Below are 20,338 nucleotides of genomic sequence, written 5' to 3'. Positions count from 1 at the left end.
CTATAAAGGCCAAATGATGCCAATTTCCTATTGAGTCATCACAATCAGCTAATATGTCCATGTATCAAGTTTGGACTTCATACAATGAAGCGTTGCTGAGATATGAGCCCACTTCCTGTATTACAGCGCCCCCATAGAGGCTTAATGATGCCAATTTCCTACTGTGTCCTCACAATCAGGTTCCAAGTCCCTGTACCAAGTTTGGACTTCATACATCAAAGCGCTGCTAAGATAGGAGCTCACTTCCTGTATTGCAGCGCCCCCTATACAGGCCAAATGATTCCAATTTCCTAGTGCGTCATCATAATCAGGTAACAGGTCCTTATACCAAGTTTGGACTTTGTACACCAAAGCGTTGCTGAGATACAAGCTCACTTCCTGTATTAGAGCGCCCCCTATAGAGGCCACATGATGCCAATTTCCTAGTGCGTCCTCACAATCAGATACCAAGTCCCTGTACCAAGTTTGGACTTCATACATTAAAGCATAGCTGAGATGTTAGCCCACTTCCTATTTAGTAGCTTAATCGCCATATTTGATTGGTTGTCACGGGCAAACAAAAAAGAAATTAAAAGATCTGACAAGTATCGTTTGTGCAGATCGGTCTGAAGATCATCTCCGACAAGTTCTGTGAAAATCGAATGAAATTTGTAACCGCTGAAACTTTTCGTAGAGTTTGGACTAAATCCAATATGGCGGAGGTTCAATATGGCGGAAAGTGATAGGATAGGGGTTGATGAACTCTGTATGGTCCAAGGATTCAGACACTACCTCAATTGTGAAAATCAGATAAAAGAGTCAAGGATCACGCGCATGAACGCATGTCCAGCATTGAACTGGTGGTGGCGCTAGAGTGTTCAATGTATATGCATATAAATTGCTGTGAGTGATTGGGACAGTGTCCTGACTAATGGTATCGAGTTTTGTTATGTTAACTCAAAGTGTCACGGAGATGTTAGTCCACTTCCTGTTTGGCGGGTTCATCACCATATTTGATTGGCTGTCACAGGCAAATAAAAATGAAATTGAAAAATCTGACAAGTATCGTTTGTGCGGCTCGGGCAGAAGATCATCTCCCCCAAGTTCCGTGAAAATGGGATGAAATTTGTGAACGCTGAAACTTTTCGTAGAGTTTGGACTAAATCCAATATGGCGGAGGTCCAATATGGCGGAAAGTGACGTAATAGGAGTCATTGAACTCAGGTCGGTCCAGGGATTACAACGGTGCCTGATTTGTGAAAATCGGACCCACCGTTCAATGGTCACATGCGTGAATGCAATCCAGATTCGACCCATTGGTGGCGCTAGAGTGTTGGGCATAGAGTTCTGTAAATTGGTGAGAGTGATCATGGGACGGTTCTGAATCAGTGCGCCAAATTTCATAACTTTAGACCCAGCGGTTCTATTTTCGGCCAAATTTCGACCCGTTGGTGGCGCTAGACGGCTGGGTTTAGAGATCCATAAATGAGCGTGAGTGGTCAGTGGAGTGTCCCGAAACTTTCTGCCAAAAAATCTGCACTTTTTAGCCAGGCGTTCTATGGGCTGCCATAGACTCCAATGGCAGATGTGTAATAATAATAATAGGAAAAGCTAGTAACTCAATGGGTGCCTTCGCAGCTTCGCTGCTTGGCCCCCAAATATAGCTGCAAGCAGCAATGCGGGGGCCAAGCAGTGCGCTATAGCAGGAATGGCGTTGCCATGGGATGAGCAAGCACTCACAGCAAGTTTGATGGCAATTGGATAAAGAACGGCTGAGAAATAAGCTAATTTACTTTGTTAAAGCACAACTAGAGGCCAAATTACACCAATGTCCTTGTGCGTTCTTACAATCAGCTCCCATATCCGTCTACCAAGTTTGGACTTCATACACCAAAGTGTTGCTGAGATGTGAGCTCACTTTCTTTATTGCAACACCCCTAGAGGCCAAATGAGACCACTTTCCTTGCATATCCTCACAATCAGCTAATATGTCCATGTATCAAGTTTGGACTTCATACAACGAAGCGTTGCTGAGATATGAGCCCACTTCCTGTATTACAGCGCCCCCTATAGAGGCCAAATGATGCCAATTTCCTACTGTGTCCTCACAATCAGATACCAAGTCCCTGTACCAAGTTTGGACTTCATACATCAAAGCGTTGCTGAGATACAAGCTCACTTCCTGTATTGCAGCGCCCCCTGTAGAGGCCAAATGACGCCAATTTCCTAGTGCATCCCCACAATCAGGTACCAAGTCTCTATACCAAGTTTGGACTTCGTACATCAAAGCATTGCTGAGATACAAGCTCACTTCCTGTATTGCAGCGCCCCCTATAGAGGCCAAATGATGCCAATTTCCTAGTGCGTCCTCACAATCAGATACCAAGTCCCTGTACCAAGTTTGGACTTCATACATTAAAGCGTAGCCGAGATGTTAGCCCACTTCCTGTTAGGCGGCATCGTCGCCATGTGTGATTTGCTGTCACGGGCAAATAAACTTAAAATTAAAAAATCTGACAAGTATCGTTTGTGCGGCTCGGTCTGAAGATCATCTCCGCCAAGTTCTGAGAAAATCGGAAGAAATTTGTAACCGCTGAAACTTTTCGTAGAGTTTGGACTAAATCCAACATGGCGGAGGTCCAATATGGCGGAAAGTGACGGGATAGGGGTCGATGAACTTGGGATGTTCCAAGGATTAAGACGCTACCTCAATTGTGAAAATCAGACAAAAGAGTCAAGGATCACGCGCATGAACGCATGTCCAGCATTGAACTGGTGGTGGCGCTAGAGTGTTCAATGTATATGCATAAAAATTGCTGTGAGTGATTGGGACAGTGTCCTGACTAATGGTATCGAGTTTTGTTATGTTAACTCAAAGCGTCACGGAGATGTTAGTCCACTTCCTGTTTGGCGGCTTCATCACCATATTTGATTGGCTGTTACAGGCAAACAAAAATGAAATTGAAAAATCTGACAAGTATCGTTTTTGCGGCTCGGGCAGAAGATCATCTCCGCCAAGTTCTGTGAAAATCGGATGAAATTTGTAACCGCTGAAACTTTTCGTAGAGTTTGGACTAAATCCAATATGTCGGAGGTCCAATATTGCAGAAAGTGACGGGATAGGAGTCGATGAACTCGGGATGGTCCAGGGATTCAGACGCTACCTCAATTGTGAAAATCAGACAAAAGAGTCAAGGAATACGCGCATGAACGCATGTCCAGCATTAAACTGGTGGTGGCGCTAGAGTATTCAATGTATGCATAAAAATTGCTGTGAGAGATTGGGACAGTGTCCTGACTAATGGTACCGAGTTTTGTTATGTTAGCTCAAAATGCCACAGAGATGTTAGTCCACTTCCTGTTTGGCAGCTTCATCGCCATATTTGATTGGCTGTCACGGGCAAACAAAAATGAAATTGAAAAATCTGACAAGTATCTTTTGTGCGGCTCGGGAAGAAGATCATCTCCGCCAAGTTCCATGAAAATCGGATGAAATTTCTGACCGCTGAAACTTTTTGTAGAGTTTGGACTAAATCCAATATGACGGAGGTCCAATATGGCGGAAAGTGACGTAATAGGGTTCATTGAAATTAGGTCGGTCCAGGGATTCCAACGGTGCCTGATATGTGAAAATCGGACGCACCGTTCAATGGTCACATGCGTGAATGCAATCCAGGTTCGACCCATTGGTGGCGCTAGAGTGTTGGGCATAGAGTTCTGTAAATTGGTGAGAGTCATCATGGGACAGTGCTGAATCAGTGTGCCAAATTTTATAACTTTAGACCCAGCGGTTCAATTTTCGGCCAGATTTTGACCTGTTGGTGGCGCTAGATGGCTGGGTTTAGAGGTCCGTAAATGAGTGTGAGTGGTCAGTGGAGTGTCCCGAAACTTTCTGCCAAAAAATCTGAACTTTTTAGCCAGGCGTTCTATGGGCTGCCATAGACTCCAATGGCAGAAGTGTAATAATAGGAAAAGCTAGTAACTCAATGGGTGCCTTCGCAGCTTCGCTGCTTGGCCCCCAATAAGAAATCATAGAAACACAATGGGTGCCTTCGCAGCTTCGCTGCTTGGCCCCCAAATATAGCTGCAAGCAGCAATGAGGGGGCCAAGCAGAATAGGCTGGAGTAGCCATGGCGATAAGATAGAACTCAGCAGACATCCGTGAGCAACACTTTCAACTAGTGGCACATCAAAACATAACTGATTTTGTAGGGCTGAAACTGGGCTGAGAATTGCCACCGCCTCCGCCAGCCAGCCCCCCATCTAATCACCCCTGCCCATCCCACCCCGTCCTGCCCCTCCCCGCCCTTGCACGCACGCATTAGAATGAACTGGATGGAACATGTTGTCATCAGTTTCACATCAAAAAATAAAGGATCGATGAAACACATCAGCAACTACAGATCAAAATGCAAAATTGCAAATTGCAGCAACCTCTACAGGTCAAAGGTCACCAAATGTTTTGTGCGTCCTCCTAATGGGGTCATGAATCTATGTAGTAAGTTTGGTTATGATACATGGCAGGGTTGCTGAGATATGAGCTAACTTCCTGTTTGGCGGCTTCGCCATCATTTTTGATTGGCTGTTACGGAAGAATGCTTTTGTCAATTGTTCCAGAAAGCAATATATTGATAGGTTATGGTCTGAAGATAGTCTGTGCCAATTTTGGTGAAGATCAGATGAAATTTGTGACCTGTGAAAACTTTTTGATGTTTTTGATTAAATCCAATATGGCGGCCGAATCAATTATGATGACATCACAAGTTGGCCTGGGTTGGCCTAAGGACGTCCAACAGTATTACCTGAAACCTCTAGTGCATTTTAATTCTAAGCACAACAGCAGCTACAGGCCAAAAGGCATGTTTCTTAATTACAGCGCCCCCTAGAGGTCAAAGGTCACCAGATTTCTTGAGTGTCCCCCTGATTGGGTCTTGAGTCCATGCACCCAGTTTGGCTTTGATACATGCAAGGGTTGCTGAGATATGAGCTCACTTCCTGTTTGGCGGCTTCGCCGCAAATTTCGATTGGCTGTTACAGCCGAATGCTTCTGTCAATTGTTCCAGAAATCAACGCACAGATAAGGCATGGTCTGAAGATGGTCTCTGCCAATTTTGGTGAGGATCCGCTGAAATTTGTGACCTGCGAAAACTTGTACGTGTTTTTGATTAAATCCAATATGGCGGCCGAATCAAGTACGATGACATCACAAGTTGGCTTGGGTCGGCCTAAGGACCTCCAACAGTATTACCAGACACCACTAGTGCATTTTAATTCTAACCACAACTGCAGCTACAGGCCAAAAGGTATGTTTCTAAATTACAGCGCCCCCTAGAGGTCAAAGGTCACCAGATTTCTTGAGCGTCCCTCTGATTGGGTCTTGAGTCCATGTACAAAGTTTGGTTATGATAGATCAATGGGTTGCTGAGATATGAGTTCACTTCCTGTTTGGCGGCTTCGCCGCAAATTTTGATTGGCTGTTACGGGCGAACGGTTTTAGTTCCGAAGACGAAAAGGAGTATCTTTTGTGAGGCTTGGTCTGAAGATCATGTGTGTCAGGTTTAGTGTCGATTGGACAAAATTTGTGACCTGTGAAAACTTTTTAGTGTTTTTGATTAAATCCAAAATGGCGGAAAAACCATCATGGCGGAAAATGACGTCATAGGGTGCGTTGAACTCGGCTTGGTCCAAGGATTCCAACGATACCTCATTTTTGAAAATCGGCCATACGGGTCAAAAGTTACGTGTGTGAACGCAAGTCCAACTTTGGCCTGTTGGTGGCGCTAGAGTGCTTGAGGTGCCATCATGAAACTTGCTGACATTAATCATTGGACTGTCCCTAATCAGTGTGCCAAATTTCACAACTTTTCACCAGACGGTTCTATGGGCTGCCATTGACTTCAATGGCAGAATAATAATAATAAATATAGCTGCAAGCAGCAATGAGGGGGCCAAGCAGAATAGGCTGGAGTAGCCATGGCGACAAGATAGAACTCAGCAGACATCCGCGATCAACACTTTCAACTAGTGTCACATCAAAACATACCTGATTTTGTAGGGCTGAAACAGGGCTGAGAATTGCGACTGCCTCCGCCAGCCAGCCCCCCACCTAATCACCCCTGCCCGTCCCACCTTGTCCTGCCCCTCCCCGCCCTTGCACGCACGCATTAGAATGAACTGGATAGAACATGTTGTCATCAGTTTCACATCAAAAAATAAAGGATCGATGAAACACATCAGCAACTACAGATCAAAATGAAATATTGCAAATTGCAGCAACCTCTACAGGTCAAAGGTCACCAACTGTTTTGTGCGTCCTCCTAATGGGGTCATGAATCTATGTAGTAAGTTTGGTTATGATACATGGCAGGGTTGCTGAGATATGAGCTCACTTCCTGTTTGGCGGCTTCGCCATCATTTTTGATTGGCTGTTACGGAAGAATGCTTTTGTCAATTGTTCCAGAAAGCAATATATTGATAGGTTATGGTCTGATGATGGTCTGTGCCAATTTTGGTGAAGATCAGATGAAATTTGTGACCTGTGAAAACTTTTTGATGTTTTTGATTAAATCCTATATGGCGGCCGAATCAATTATGATGACATCACAAGTTGGCCTGGGTTGGCCTAAGGACGTCCAACAGTATTACCTGAAACCACTAGTGCATTTTAATTCTAAGCACAACAGCAGCTACAGGCCAAAAGGCATGTTTCTTAATTACAGCGCCCCCTAGAGGTCAAAGGTCACCAGATTTCTTGAGTGTCCCCCTGATTGGGTCTTGAGTCCATGCACCCAGTTTGGCTTTGATACATGCAAGGGTTGCTGAGATATGACATCACTTCCTGTTTGGCGGCTTCGCAACAAATTTCGATTGGCTGTTACAGCCGAATGCTTCTGTCAATTGTTCCAGAAAGCAACGCACTGATAAGGCATGGTCTGAAGATGGTCTCTGCCAATTTTGGTGAGGATCCGCTGAAATTTGTGACCTGCGAAAACTTGTACATGTTTTTGATTAAATCCAATATGGCGGCCGAATCAAGTACGATGACATCACAAGTTGGCTAGGGTCGGCCTAAAGACCTCCAACAGTATTACCAGACACCACTAGTGCATTTTAATTCTAACCACAACTGCAGCTACAGGCCAAAAGGCATGTTTCTATATTACAGCGCCCCCTAGAGGTCAAAGGTCACCAGATTTCTTGAGCGTCCCTCTGATTGGGTCCTGAGTCCATGTACAAAGTTTGGTTATGATAGCTCAATGGGTTGCTGAGATATGAGCTCACTTCCTGTTTGGTTGCTTCGCCGCAAATTTTGATTGGCTGTTACGGGCGAACGGTTTTAGTTCCGAAGACGAAAAGGAGTATCTTTTGTGAGGCTTGGTCTGAAGATCAAGTGTGTCAGGTTTGGTGTCGATCGGACAAAATTTGTGACCTTTGAATACTTTTTAGTGTTTTTGATGAAATCCAATATGGCGGAAAATCAATCATGGCGGAAATTGACGTCATAGGGTGCGTTGAACTCGGCTTGGTCCAAGGATTCCAACGATATCTCATTTTTGACAATCGGCCATACGGGTCAAAAGTTACGTGCGTGAACGCACATCCAACTTTGGCCTGTTGGTGGCGCTAGAGTGCTTGAGGTGCCATCATGAAACTTAGTGACATTAATCATGGGACTGTCCCTAATCAGTGTGACAAATTTCACAACTTTTCACCAGACGGTTCTATGGGCTGCCATTGACTTCAATGGCGGAATAATAATAATAAATATAGCTGCAAGCAGCAATGCGGGGGCCAAGCAGTGCGCGATAGCAGGAATGGCGTTGCCATGGCATGAGCAAGCACTCACAGCAAGTTTGATGGCAATTGGATAAAGAACGGCTGAGAAATAGGCTCATTTACTTTGTTAAAGCACAACTAGAGGCCAAATTACACCAATGTCCTTGTGCGTTCTTACAATCAGCTCCCATATCCGTCTACCAAGTTTGGACTTCATACACCAAAGTGTTGCTGAGATGTGAGCTCACTTTCTTTATTGCAACACCCCTAGAGGCCAAATGAGACCACTTTCCTTGCATATCCTCACAATCAGCTAATATGTCCATGTATCAAGTTTGGACTTCATACAACGAAGCGTTGCTGAGATATGAGCCCACTTCCTGTATTGCAGCGCCCCCTGTAGAGGCCAAATGACGCCAATTTCCTAGTGCATCCCCACAATCAGGTACCAAGTCTCTATACCAAGTTTGGACTTCGTACATCAAAGCATTGCTGAGATACAAGCTCACTTCCTGTATTGCAGCGCCCCCTATAGAGGCCAAATGATGCCAATTTCCTAGTGCGTCCTCACAATCAGATACCAAGTCCCTGTACCAAGTTTGGACTTCATACATTAAAGCGTAGCCGAGATGTTAGCCCACTTCCTGTTAGGCGGCATCGTCGCCATGTGTGATTTGCAGTCACGGGCAAATAAACTTGAAATTAAAAAATCGGACAAGTATCGTTTGTGCGGCTCGGTCTGAAGATCATCTCCGCCAAGTTCTGAGAAAATCGGATGAAATTTGTAACCGCTGAAACTTTTCGTAGAGTTTGGACTAAATCCAACATGGCGGAGGTCCAATATGGCGGAAAGTGACGGGATAGGGGTCGATGAACTTGGGATGTTCCAAGGATTAAGACGCTACCTCAATTGTGAAAATCAGACAAAAGAGTCAAGGATCACGCGCATGAACGCATGTCCAGCATTGAACTGGTGGTGGCGCTAGAGTGTTCAATGTATATGCATAAAAATTGCTGTGAGTGATTGGGACAGTGTCCTGACTAATGGTATCGAGTTTTGTTATGTTAACTCAAAGCGTCACAGAGATGTTAGTCCACTTCCTGTTTGGCGGCTTCATCACCATATTTGATTGGCTGTTACAGGCAAACAAAAATGAAATTGAAAAATCTGACAAGTATCGTTTTTGCGGCTCGGGCAGAAGATCATCTCCGCCAAGTTCTGTGAAAATCGGATGAAATTTGTAACCGCTGAAACTTTTCGTAGAGTTTGGACTAAATCCAATATGTCGGAGGTCCAATATTGCAGAAAGTGACGGGATAGGAGTCGATGAACTCGGGATGGTCCAGGGATTCAGACGCTACCTCAATTGTGAAAATCAGACAAAAGAGTCAAGGAATACGCGCATGAACGCATGTCCGGCATTAAACTGGTGGTGGCGCTAGAGTATTCAATGTATATGCATAAAAATTGCTGTGAGAGATTGGGACAGTGTCCTGACTAATGGTACCGAGTTTTGTTATGTTAGCTCAAAATGCCACAGAGATGTTAGTCCACTTCCTGTTTGGCAGCTTCATCGCCATATTTGATTGGCTGTCACGGGCAAACAAAAATGAAATTGAAAAATCTGACAAGTATCTTTTGTGCGGCTCGGGAAGAAGATCATCTCCGCCAAGTTCCATGAAAATCGGATGAAATTTCTGACCGCTGAAACTTTTTGTAGAGTTTGGACTAAATCCAATATGACGGAGGTACAATATGGCGGAAAGTGACGTAATAGGGTTCATTGAAATTAGGTCGGTCCAGGGATTCCAACGGTGCCTGATATGTGAAAATCGGACGCACCGTTCAATGGTCACATGCGTGAATGCAATCCAGGTTCGACCCATTGGTGGCGCTAGAGTGTTGGGCATAGAGTTCTGTAAATTGGTGAGAGTCATCATGGGACAGTGCTGAATCAGTGTGCCAAATGTCATAACTTTAGACCCAGCGGTTCAATTTTCGGCCAGATTTTGACCTGTTGGTGGCGCTAGATGGCTGGGTTTAGAGGTCCGTAAATGAGTGTGAGTGGTCAGTGGAGTGTCCCGAAACTTTCTGCCAAAAAATCTGAACTTTTTAGCCAGGCGTTCTATGGGCTGCCATAGACTCCAATGGCAGAAGTGTAATAATAGGAAAAGCTAGTAACTCAATGGGTGCCTTCGCAGCTTCGCTGCTTGGCCCCCAAATATAGCTGCAAGCAGCAATGCGGGGGCCAAGCAGTGCGCTATAGCAGGAATGGCGTTGCCATGGGATGAGCAAGCACTCACAGCAAGTTTGATGGCAATTGGATAAAGAACGGCTGAGAAATAAGCTAATTTACTTTGTTAAAGCACAACTAGAGGCCAAATTACACCAATGTCCTTGTGCGTTCTTACAATCAGCTCCCATATCCGTCTACCAAGTTTGGACTTCATACACCAAAGTGTTGCTGAGATGTGAGCTCACTTTCTTTATTGCAACACCCCTAGAGGCCAAATGAGACCACTTTCCTTGCATATCCTCACAATCAGCTAATATGTCCATGTATCAAGTTTGGACTTCATACAACGAAGCGTTGCTGAGATATGAGCCCACTTCCTGTATTACAGCGCCCCCTATAGAGGCCAAATGATGCCAATTTCCTACTGTGTCCTCACAATCAGATACCAAGTCCCTGTACCAAGTTTGGACTTCATACATCAAAGCGTTGCTGAGATACAAGCTCACTTCCTGTATTGCAGCGCCCCCTGTAGAGGCCAAATGACGCCAATTTCCTAGTGCATCCCCACAATCAGGTACCAAGTCTCTATACCAAGTTTGGACTTCGTACATCAAAGCATTGCTGAGATACAAGCTCACTTCCTGTATTGCAGCGCCCCCTATAGAGGCCAAATGATGCCAATTTCCTAGTGCGTCCTCACAATCAGATACCAAGTCCCTGTACCAAGTTTGGACTTCATACATTAAAGCGTAGCCGAGATGTTAGCCCACTTCCTGTTAGGCGGCATCGTCGCCATGTGTGATTTGCTGTCACGGGCAAATAAACTTAAAATTAAAAAATCTGACAAGTATCGTTTGTGCGGCTCGGTCTGAAGATCATCTCCGCCAAGTTCTGAGAAAATCGGAAGAAATTTGTAACCGCTGAAACTTTTCGTAGAGTTTGGACTAAATCCAACATGGCGGAGGTCCAATATGGCGGAAAGTGACGGGATAGGGGTCGATGAACTTGGGATGTTCCAAGGATTAAGACGCTACCTCAATTGTGAAAATCAGACAAAAGAGTCAAGGATCACGCGCATGAACGCATGTCCAGCATTGAACTGGTGGTGGCGCTAGAGTGTTCAATGTATATGCATAAAAATTGCTGTGAGTGATTGGGACAGTGTCCTGACTAATGGTATCGAGTTTTGTTATGTTAACTCAAAGCGTCACGGAGATGTTAGTCCACTTCCTGTTTGGCGGCTTCATCACCATATTTGATTGGCTGTTACAGGCAAACAAAAATGAAATTGAAAAATCTGACAAGTATCGTTTTTGCGGCTCGGGCAGAAGATCATCTCCGCCAAGTTCTGTGAAAATCGGATGAAATTTGTAACCGCTGAAACTTTTCGTAGAGTTTGGACTAAATCCAATATGTCGGAGGTCCAATATTGCAGAAAGTGACGGGATAGGAGTCGATGAACTCGGGATGGTCCAGGGATTCAGACGCTACCTCAATTGTGAAAATCAGACAAAAGAGTCAAGGAATACGCGCATGAACGCATGTCCAGCATTAAACTGGTGGTGGCGCTAGAGTATTCAATGTATGCATAAAAATTGCTGTGAGAGATTGGGACAGTGTCCTGACTAATGGTACCGAGTTTTGTTATGTTAGCTCAAAATGCCACAGAGATGTTAGTCCACTTCCTGTTTGGCAGCTTCATCGCCATATTTGATTGGCTGTCACGGGCAAACAAAAATGAAATTGAAAAATCTGACAAGTATCTTTTGTGCGGCTCAGGAAGAAGATCATCTCCGCCAAGTTCCATGAAAATCGGATGAAATTTCTGACCGCTGAAACTTTTTGTAGAGTTTGGACTAAATCCAATATGACGGAGGTCCAATATGGCGGAAAGTGACGTAATAGGGTTCATTGAAATTAGGTCGGTCCAGGGATTCCAACGGTGCCTGATATGTGAAAATCGGACGCACCGTTCAATGGTCACATGCGTGAATGCAATCCAGGTTCGACCCATTGGTGGCGCTAGAGTGTTGGGCATAGAGTTCTGTAAATTGGTGAGAGTCATCATGGGACAGTGCTGAATCAGTGTGCCAAATGTCATAACTTTAGACCCAGCGGTTCAATTTTCGGCCAGATTTTGACCTGTTGGTGGCGCTAGATGGCTGGGTTTAGAGGTCCGTAAATGAGTGTGAGTGGTCAGTGGAGTGTCCCGAAACTTTCTGCCAAAAAATCTGAACTTTTTAGCCAGGCGTTCTATGGGCTGCCATAGACTCCAATGGCAGAAGTGTAATAATAGGAAAAGCTAGTAACTCAATGGGTGCCTTCGCAGCTTCGCTGCTTGGCCCCCAAATATAGCTGCAAGCAGCAATGCGGGGGCCAAGCAGTGCGCTATAGCAGGAATGGCGTTGCCATGGGATGAGCAAGCACTCACAGCAAGTTTGATGGCAATTGGATAAAGAACGGCTGAGAAATAAGCTAATTTACTTTGTTAAAGCACAACTAGAGGCCAAATTACACCAATGTCCTTGTGCGTTCTTACAATCAGCTCCCATATCCGTCTACCAAGTTTGGACTTCATACACCAAAGTGTTGCTGAGATGTGAGCTCACTTTCTTTATTGCAACACCCCTAGAGGCCAAATGAGACCACTTTCCTTGCATATCCTCACAATCAGCTAATATGTCCATGTATCAAGTTTGGACTTCATACAACGAAGCGTTGCTGAGATATGAGCCCACTTCCTGTATTACAGCGCCCCCTATAGAGGCCAAATGATGCCAATTTCCTACTGTGTCCTCACAATCAGATACCAAGTCCCTGTACCAAGTTTGGACTTCATACATCAAAGCGTTGCTGAGATACAAGCTCACTTCCTGTATTGCAGCGCCCCCTGTAGAGGCCAAATGACGCCAATTTCCTAGTGCATCCCCACAATCAGGTACCAAGTCTCTATACCAAGTTTGGACTTCGTACATCAAAGCATTGCTGAGATACAAGCTCACTTCCTGTATTGCAGCGCCCCCTATAGAGGCCAAATGATGCCAATTTCCTAGTGCGTCCTCACAATCAGATACCAAGTCCCTGTACCAAGTTTGGACTTCATACATTAAAGCGTAGCCGAGATGTTAGCCCACTTCCTGTTAGGCGGCATCGTCGCCATGTGTGATTTGCTGTCACGGGCAAATAAACTTAAAATTAAAAAATCTGACAAGTATCGTTTGTGCGGCTCGGTCTGAAGATCATCTCCGCCAAGTTCTGAGAAAATCGGAAGAAATTTGTAACCGCTGAAACTTTTCGTAGAGTTTGGACTAAATCCAACATGGCGGAGGTCCAATATGGCGGAAAGTGACGGGATAGGGGTCGATGAACTTGGGATGTTCCAAGGATTAAGACGCTACCTCAATTGTGAAAATCAGACAAAAGAGTCAAGGATCACGCGCATGAACGCATGTCCAGCATTGAACTGGTGGTGGCGCTAGAGTGTTCAATGTATATGCATAAAAATTGCTGTGAGTGATTGGGACAGTGTCCTGACTAATGGTATCGAGTTTTGTTATGTTAACTCAAAGCGTCACGGAGATGTTAGTCCACTTCCTGTTTGGCGGCTTCATCACCATATTTGATTGGCTGTTACAGGCAAACAAAAATGAAATTGAAAAATCTGACAAGTATCGTTTTTGCGGCTCGGGCAGAAGATCATCTCCGCCAAGTTCTGTGAAAATCGGATGAAATTTGTAACCGCTGAAACTTTTCGTAGAGTTTGGACTAAATCCAATATGTCGGAGGTCCAATATTGCAGAAAGTGACGGGATAGGAGTCGATGAACTCGGGATGGTCCAGGGATTCAGACGCTACCTCAATTGTGAAAATCAGACAAAAGAGTCAAGGAATACGCGCATGAACGCATGTCCAGCATTAAACTGGTGGTGGCGCTAGAGTATTCAATGTATGCATAAAAATTGCTGTGAGAGATTGGGACAGTGTCCTGACTAATGGTACCGAGTTTTGTTATGTTAGCTCAAAATGCCACAGAGATGTTAGTCCACTTCCTGTTTGGCAGCTTCATCGCCATATTTGATTGGCTGTCACGGGCAAACAAAAATGAAATTGAAAAATCTGACAAGTATCTTTTGTGCGGCTCGGGAAGAAGATCATCTCCGCCAAGTTCCATGAAAATCGGATGAAATTTCTGACCGCTGAAACTTTTTGTAGAGTTTGGACTAAATCCAATATGACGGAGGTCCAATATGGCGGAAAGTGACGTAATAGGGTTCATTGAAATTAGGTCGGTCCAGGGATTCCAACGGTGCCTGATATGTGAAAATCGGACGCACCGTTCAATGGTCACATGCGTGAATGCAATCCAGGTTCGACCCATTGGTGGCGCTAGAGTGTTGGGCATAGAGTTCTGTAAATTGGTGAGAGTCATCATGGGACAGTGCTGAATCAGTGTGCCAAATGTCATAACTTTAGACCCAGCGGTTCAATTTTCGGCCAGATTTTGACCTGTTGGTGGCGCTAGATGGCTGGGTTTAGAGGTCCGTAAATGAGTGTGAGTGGTCAGTGGAGTGTCCCGAAACTTTCTGCCAAAAAATCTGAACTTTTTAGCCAGGCGTTCTATGGGCTGCCATAGACTCCAATGGCAGAAGTGTAATAATAGGAAAAGCTAGTAACTCAATGGGTGCCTTCGCAGCTTCGCTGCTTGGCCCCCAATAATAATAAATATAGCTGCAAGCAGCAATGAGGGGGCCAAGCAGAATAGGCCGGAGTAGCCACGGCGAAAAGATAGAACTCAGCAGACACCCGTGATCAACACTTTCAACAAGTGTCACATCAAAACATAGCTGATTTTGTAGGGCTGAAACAGGGCTGAGTATTGCCATTGCCACCACCAGCCAGCCCCCCCACCTAATCAACCCTGCCCGTCCCACCCCGTCCTGCCCCGTCCCGCCCCTGCACGCATTAGAATGAACTGGATGGAACATGTTGTCATCAGTTTCACATCAAAAAATAAAAGATCAATAAAACACATCAGCAACTACAGATCAAAATGCAATATGGCTAATTGCAGCACCCACTACAGGTCAAAGGTCACCAAAGTTTTTGAGCATCCTCCTAATGGGGTCATGAATCCATGTAGTAAGTTTGGTCATGGTACATTGCAGGGTTGCTGAGATATGAGCTCACTTCCTGTTTGGCGGCTTCGCCGCAAATTTCGATTGGCTGTTACAGGCGAACGCTTCTATGAATTGTTTCAGAAAAAAATACACTGATAAGGCATGGTCTGAAGATGGTCTCTGCCAATTTTGGTGAGGATCCGCTGAAATTTGTGACCTGCGAAAACTTGTACGTGTTTTTGATTAAATCCAATATGGCGGCCGAATCAATTACGATGACATCACAAGTTGGCTTGGGTCGGCCTAAGGACCTCCAACAGTATTACCAGACACCACTAGTGTGTTTTAATTCTAAGCACAACAGCAGCTACAGGCAAAAAGGCATGTTTCTAAATTACAGCGCCCCCTAGAGGTCAAAGGTCACCTGATTTCTTGAGCGTCCCCCTGATTGGGTCCTGAGTCCATGTACAAAGTTTGGTTATGATAGATTAATGGGTTGCTGAGATATGAGCTCACTTCCTGTTTGGCGGCTTCGCCGCAAATTTTGATTGGCTGTTACGGGCGAATGCTTTTGTCAATTTTTCCAGAAAGCAATATATTGATAGATTATGGTCTGAAGATGGTCTCTGCAAATTTTGGTGAGGATCCGCTACAATTTGTGACCTGCGAGAACTTGTACGTGTTTTTGATTAAATCCAATATGGCGGCCGAATCAATTATGATGATATCATAAGTTGGCTTGGGTCGGCCTAAGGACCTCCAACAGTATTACCAGACACCACTAGTACGTTTTAATTCCAAACACATTAACAGCTACAGGCCAAAATGCATTTTTGCTGATTGCAGCGCCACCTAGAGGTCAAAGGTCACCACATTTTTTGAGCGTCCCCCTGATGGGGTCCTGAGTCCATGTACTAAGTTTGGTTATGATAGATCAATGGGTTGCTGAGATATGAGCTCACTTCCTGTTTGGCGGCTTCGCCGCATATTTCGATTGGCTGTTACGGGCGAACGGTTTGAGTTCCGAAGACGAAAAGGAGTATCTTTTGTGAGGCTTGGTCTGAAGATCATTTGTGTCAAGTTTGGTGATAATCGGACAAAATTTGTGACCTGTGAAGAATTAGTTTCACTTTCACTAAAATCCAAAATGGCGGAAAATCCATCATGGCGGAAAATGACGCCATAGGGTGCGTTGAACTCGGCTTGGTCCAAGGATTCCAACGATACCTCATTTTTGGCAATCGGGCCTACGGGTCAAAAGTTACGTACGTGAACGCACGTCCAACTTTGGCCTGTTGGTGGCGCTAGAGCGCTCGAGGTGCCGGCATGAAACTTGGTGAAATTAATCATTGGACTTTCCCCAATCAGTGTGCCAAATTTCACAACTTTTCACCAGACGGTTCTATGGGCTGCCATAGACTCCAATGGCAGAGGAAAGATGTTAAATAATAATAATAAATATAGCTGCAAGCAGCAATGAGGGGGCCAAGCAGGCAGTTCAGCAGGCCAGATTTGCCATGTAAGTCAATGCCGTTGCATCAGACATGTAGGCTTAAGCAGTCACAGCAAGTTCCATGCCATACAACCCAAGATTGGCTGAGTTACAAGGTCAAGTTTCACATCAAAACATAGCTGATTTTGTGGGGCTGAACCAGGGCTGAGTGTCGGCGCCCCCTCCCCCAGCCAGTCCACCGCCGCAACCGCCCCTGCCCATCCCACCCCGTCCCACCCTTGCACGCACACATTAGAATGAACTGGATGGAACTTGCTGTCATCAGTTTCACATCAAAAATAAAAGATTGACTGACATATGATCACACTTGCTGTGATTTAAACAGAGAGGTCAAAAATTGACGTCATAGGTTGTGTTGAACTCGGCTTGGCCCAAGGATTCCAATGATACCTCATTTTGCCATTCGGGTCAACAGGTCAAAAGTTACGTCCGTGAACACAAATCCAACTTTGGCCTGTTGGTGGCGCTAGAGCGCTTGAGGTGCCGTCATGAAACTTGGTGAAATGAATTATTGGACTGTCCCCAATTAGTGTGCAAAATTGTATAACTTTTTACCCGACGGTTCTATGGGCGGCCATTGACTTCCATTGCAAAATAATGCGCATCAGCAACTACTGGCCAAAATGCATTTTTGTCAATTACGGAGCCCCCTAGAGGTCAAATGTCACCAAATTTCTTGAGCGTCCTCCCGATGGGGTCGGAGGTACATGTACTAAGTTTGGTTTTGATACATGAAAGCGTTGCTGAGATATGAAATCACTTCCTGTTTGGCGGCTTCGCCGCAAATTTCAATTGGCTGGTACAGGCTAATACTTCTTTCAATTGTTCCAGAAATCAATGCACTCATCAGGCATGGTCTGAAGATGGTCTCTGCCAATTTTGGTCAGGATCCGCTGAAATTTGTGACCTGCGAAAACTTGTACGTGTTTTTGATTAAATCCAATATGGCGGCCGAATCAATTACGATGACATCACAAGTTGGCTTGGGTCGAACTAAGGAACTCCAACAGTATTACCAGACATCATTAGTGCAATTTAATTCTAAACACAACAGCAACTACAGGCCAAAAGGCATGTTTCTTAATTACAGCGCCCCCTAGAGGTCAAAGGTCACCAAATTTTTTGAGCTTCCCTCTGATTGGGTCCTGAGTCTATCCACCAAGTTTGGCATTGATACATGCAAGGGTTGCTGAGATATGAGCTCACTTCCTGTTTGGCGGCTTCGCCGCAAATTTCAATTGTATATTATGGATGAACGGTTATAGTTCCGGAGACAAAATACCACAACTTTTGTGAGGCTTGGTCTGAAGATCATGTATGTCAAGTTTGGTGTCGATCGGACAAAATTTGTGACCTGTGAAAAATTAGTTTCACTTTCACTAAAATCCAATATGGCGGAAAATCCATCATGGCGGAAAACGACGCCATAGGGTGCGTTGAACTCGGCCTGGTCCAAGGATTCCAATGGTACCTCAATTTTTAAAATCGGGCCAACGGGTCAGAAGATACATGCGTGAACGCATGTCCAACTTTGGCCTGTTGGTGGCGCTAGAGCGCTCGTGGTGCGGACTTGAAACTTGGTGAAATTAATCATGGGACTCTGCCTAATTACAGTGCCAAATTTCACAACTTTTCACCAGACGGTTCTATGGGCTGCCATAGACTTCAATGGCAGAGGAAAGATGTGTAATAATAATAATAATAGTAGGAAAAGATAGAAACACAATGGGTGCCTTCGCAGCTTCGCTGCTTGGCCCCCAAATATAGCTGCAAGCAGCAATGTGGGGGCCAAGCAGTCAGTTCAGCAGGCCAGATTTGCCATGTAAGTCAAAGCCGTTGCATCAGACATATAGCCTTAAGCAGTCACAGCAAGTTCCATGCCATACAACCCAAGATTGGCTGAGTTACAAGGTCAAGTTTCACATCAAAACATAACTGATTTTTTCGAGCTGAACCAGGGCTGAGTGTCGCCACCCCCTCCCCCAGCCAGCCCACCACCGCAACCGCCCCTGCCCATCCCACACCCTTGCACGCACGCTTTAGAATGAACTGGATGGAACTTGCCGTCATCAGTTTCACATCAAAAATAAAAGATTGACTGAGATATGATCACACTTGCTGTGATTTAAACAGAGAGGTCAAAAATTGACGTCATAGGGTGTGTTGAACTCGGCTTGGCCCAAGGATTCCAATGATACCTCATTTTGCCATTCGGGTCAACAGGTCAAAAGTTACGTCCGTGAACACAAATCCAACTTTGGCCTGTCGGTGGCGCTAGAGCGCTTGAGGTGCCGGCATGAAACTTGGTGAAATGAATTATTGGACTGTCCCCAATTAGTGTGCAAAATTGTATAACTTTTTACCATACGGTTCTATGGGCTGCCATTGACTTCCATTGCAAAATAATGCACATCAGCAACTACTGGCCAAAATGCATTTTTGTCAATTACGGAGCCCCCTAGAGGTCAAATGTCACCAAATTTCTTGAGCGTCCTCCCGATGGGGTCGGAGGTACATGTACTAAGTTTGGTTTTGATACATGAAAGCGTTGCTGAGATATGAGCTCACTTCCTGTTTGGCGGCTTCGCCGCAAATTTCGATTGGCTCTTACAGCCGAATGCTTCTGTCAATTGTTCCAGAAAGCAACGCACTGATAAGGCATGGTCTGAAGATGGTCTCTGCCAATTTTGGTGAGGATCCGCTGAAATTTCTGACCTGCGAAAACTTTTTGATGTTTTTGATTAAATCCAATATGGCGGCCGAATAAAATACGATGACATCACAAGTTGGCTTGTGTCGGCCTAAGGACCTCCAACAGTATTATCAGACACCACTAGTGCGTTTTAATTCTAAGCACAACAGCAGCTACAGGCCAAAAGGCATGTTTCTTAATTACAGCTCCCCCTAGAGGTCAAAGGTCACCAAATTTCTTGAGCGTCCCCCTGATGGGGTCCTGAGTCCATTTACTAAGTTTGGTTATGATAGATGAATGGGTTGCTGAGATATGAGCTCACTTCCTGTTTGGCGGCTTCGCCGCAAATTTCGATTGGATATTACGGGTGAACGGTTTAAGTTCCGAAGACAAAACACCACAACTTTTGTGAGGCTTGGTCTGAAGATCATGTGTGTCAAGTTTGGTGACGATCGGACAAAATTTGTGACCTGTGAAAAATTTGTTTCACTTTCACTAAAATCCAAAATGGCGGAAAATCCATCATGGCGGAAAATGACGTCATAGGGTGCGTTGAACTCGGCTTGGTCCAAGGATTCCAACGATACCTCATTTTTGACAATCGGCCATACGGGTCAAAAGTTACGTGCGTGAACGCACGTCCAACTTTGGCCTGTTGGTGGCGCTAGAGCGCTCGGGGTGCGGACTTGAAACTTGGTGAAATTAATCATGGGGCACTGCCTAACTAGTGTGCCAAATTTCACAACTTTTCACCAGACGGTTCTATGGGCTGCCATAGACTTCAATGGCAGAGGAAAGATGTGTAATAATAATAATAATAGGAAAAGATAGAAACACAATGGGTGCCTTCGCAGCTTCGCTGCTTGGCCCCCAAATATAACCGCAAGCGGTGATTTACGGGGTCCGAGCAAAACGAACATGATGGCATAGCTTTTTAGTTTTACATATGCTTTGATTGTTTGGGCACAATTGTTCAAAAGAAACGTGATCGGATTTCGGTTATCGGATTTCAGTTACCGGATTT

The sequence above is a fragment of the Alosa pseudoharengus genome, unplaced genomic scaffold (assembly GCF_046254945.1).
Source record: "Alosa pseudoharengus isolate Yale_2024_CS ecotype anadromous, Long Island Sound unplaced genomic scaffold, YU_APseudo_1.1 YU_APseudo_1.1_scf_20, whole genome shotgun sequence".
NCBI classification, from domain to species: Eukaryota; Metazoa; Chordata; class Actinopteri; order Clupeiformes; family Clupeidae; genus Alosa; species Alosa pseudoharengus.
Note: the sequence above shows the minus strand (reverse complement) of the source record.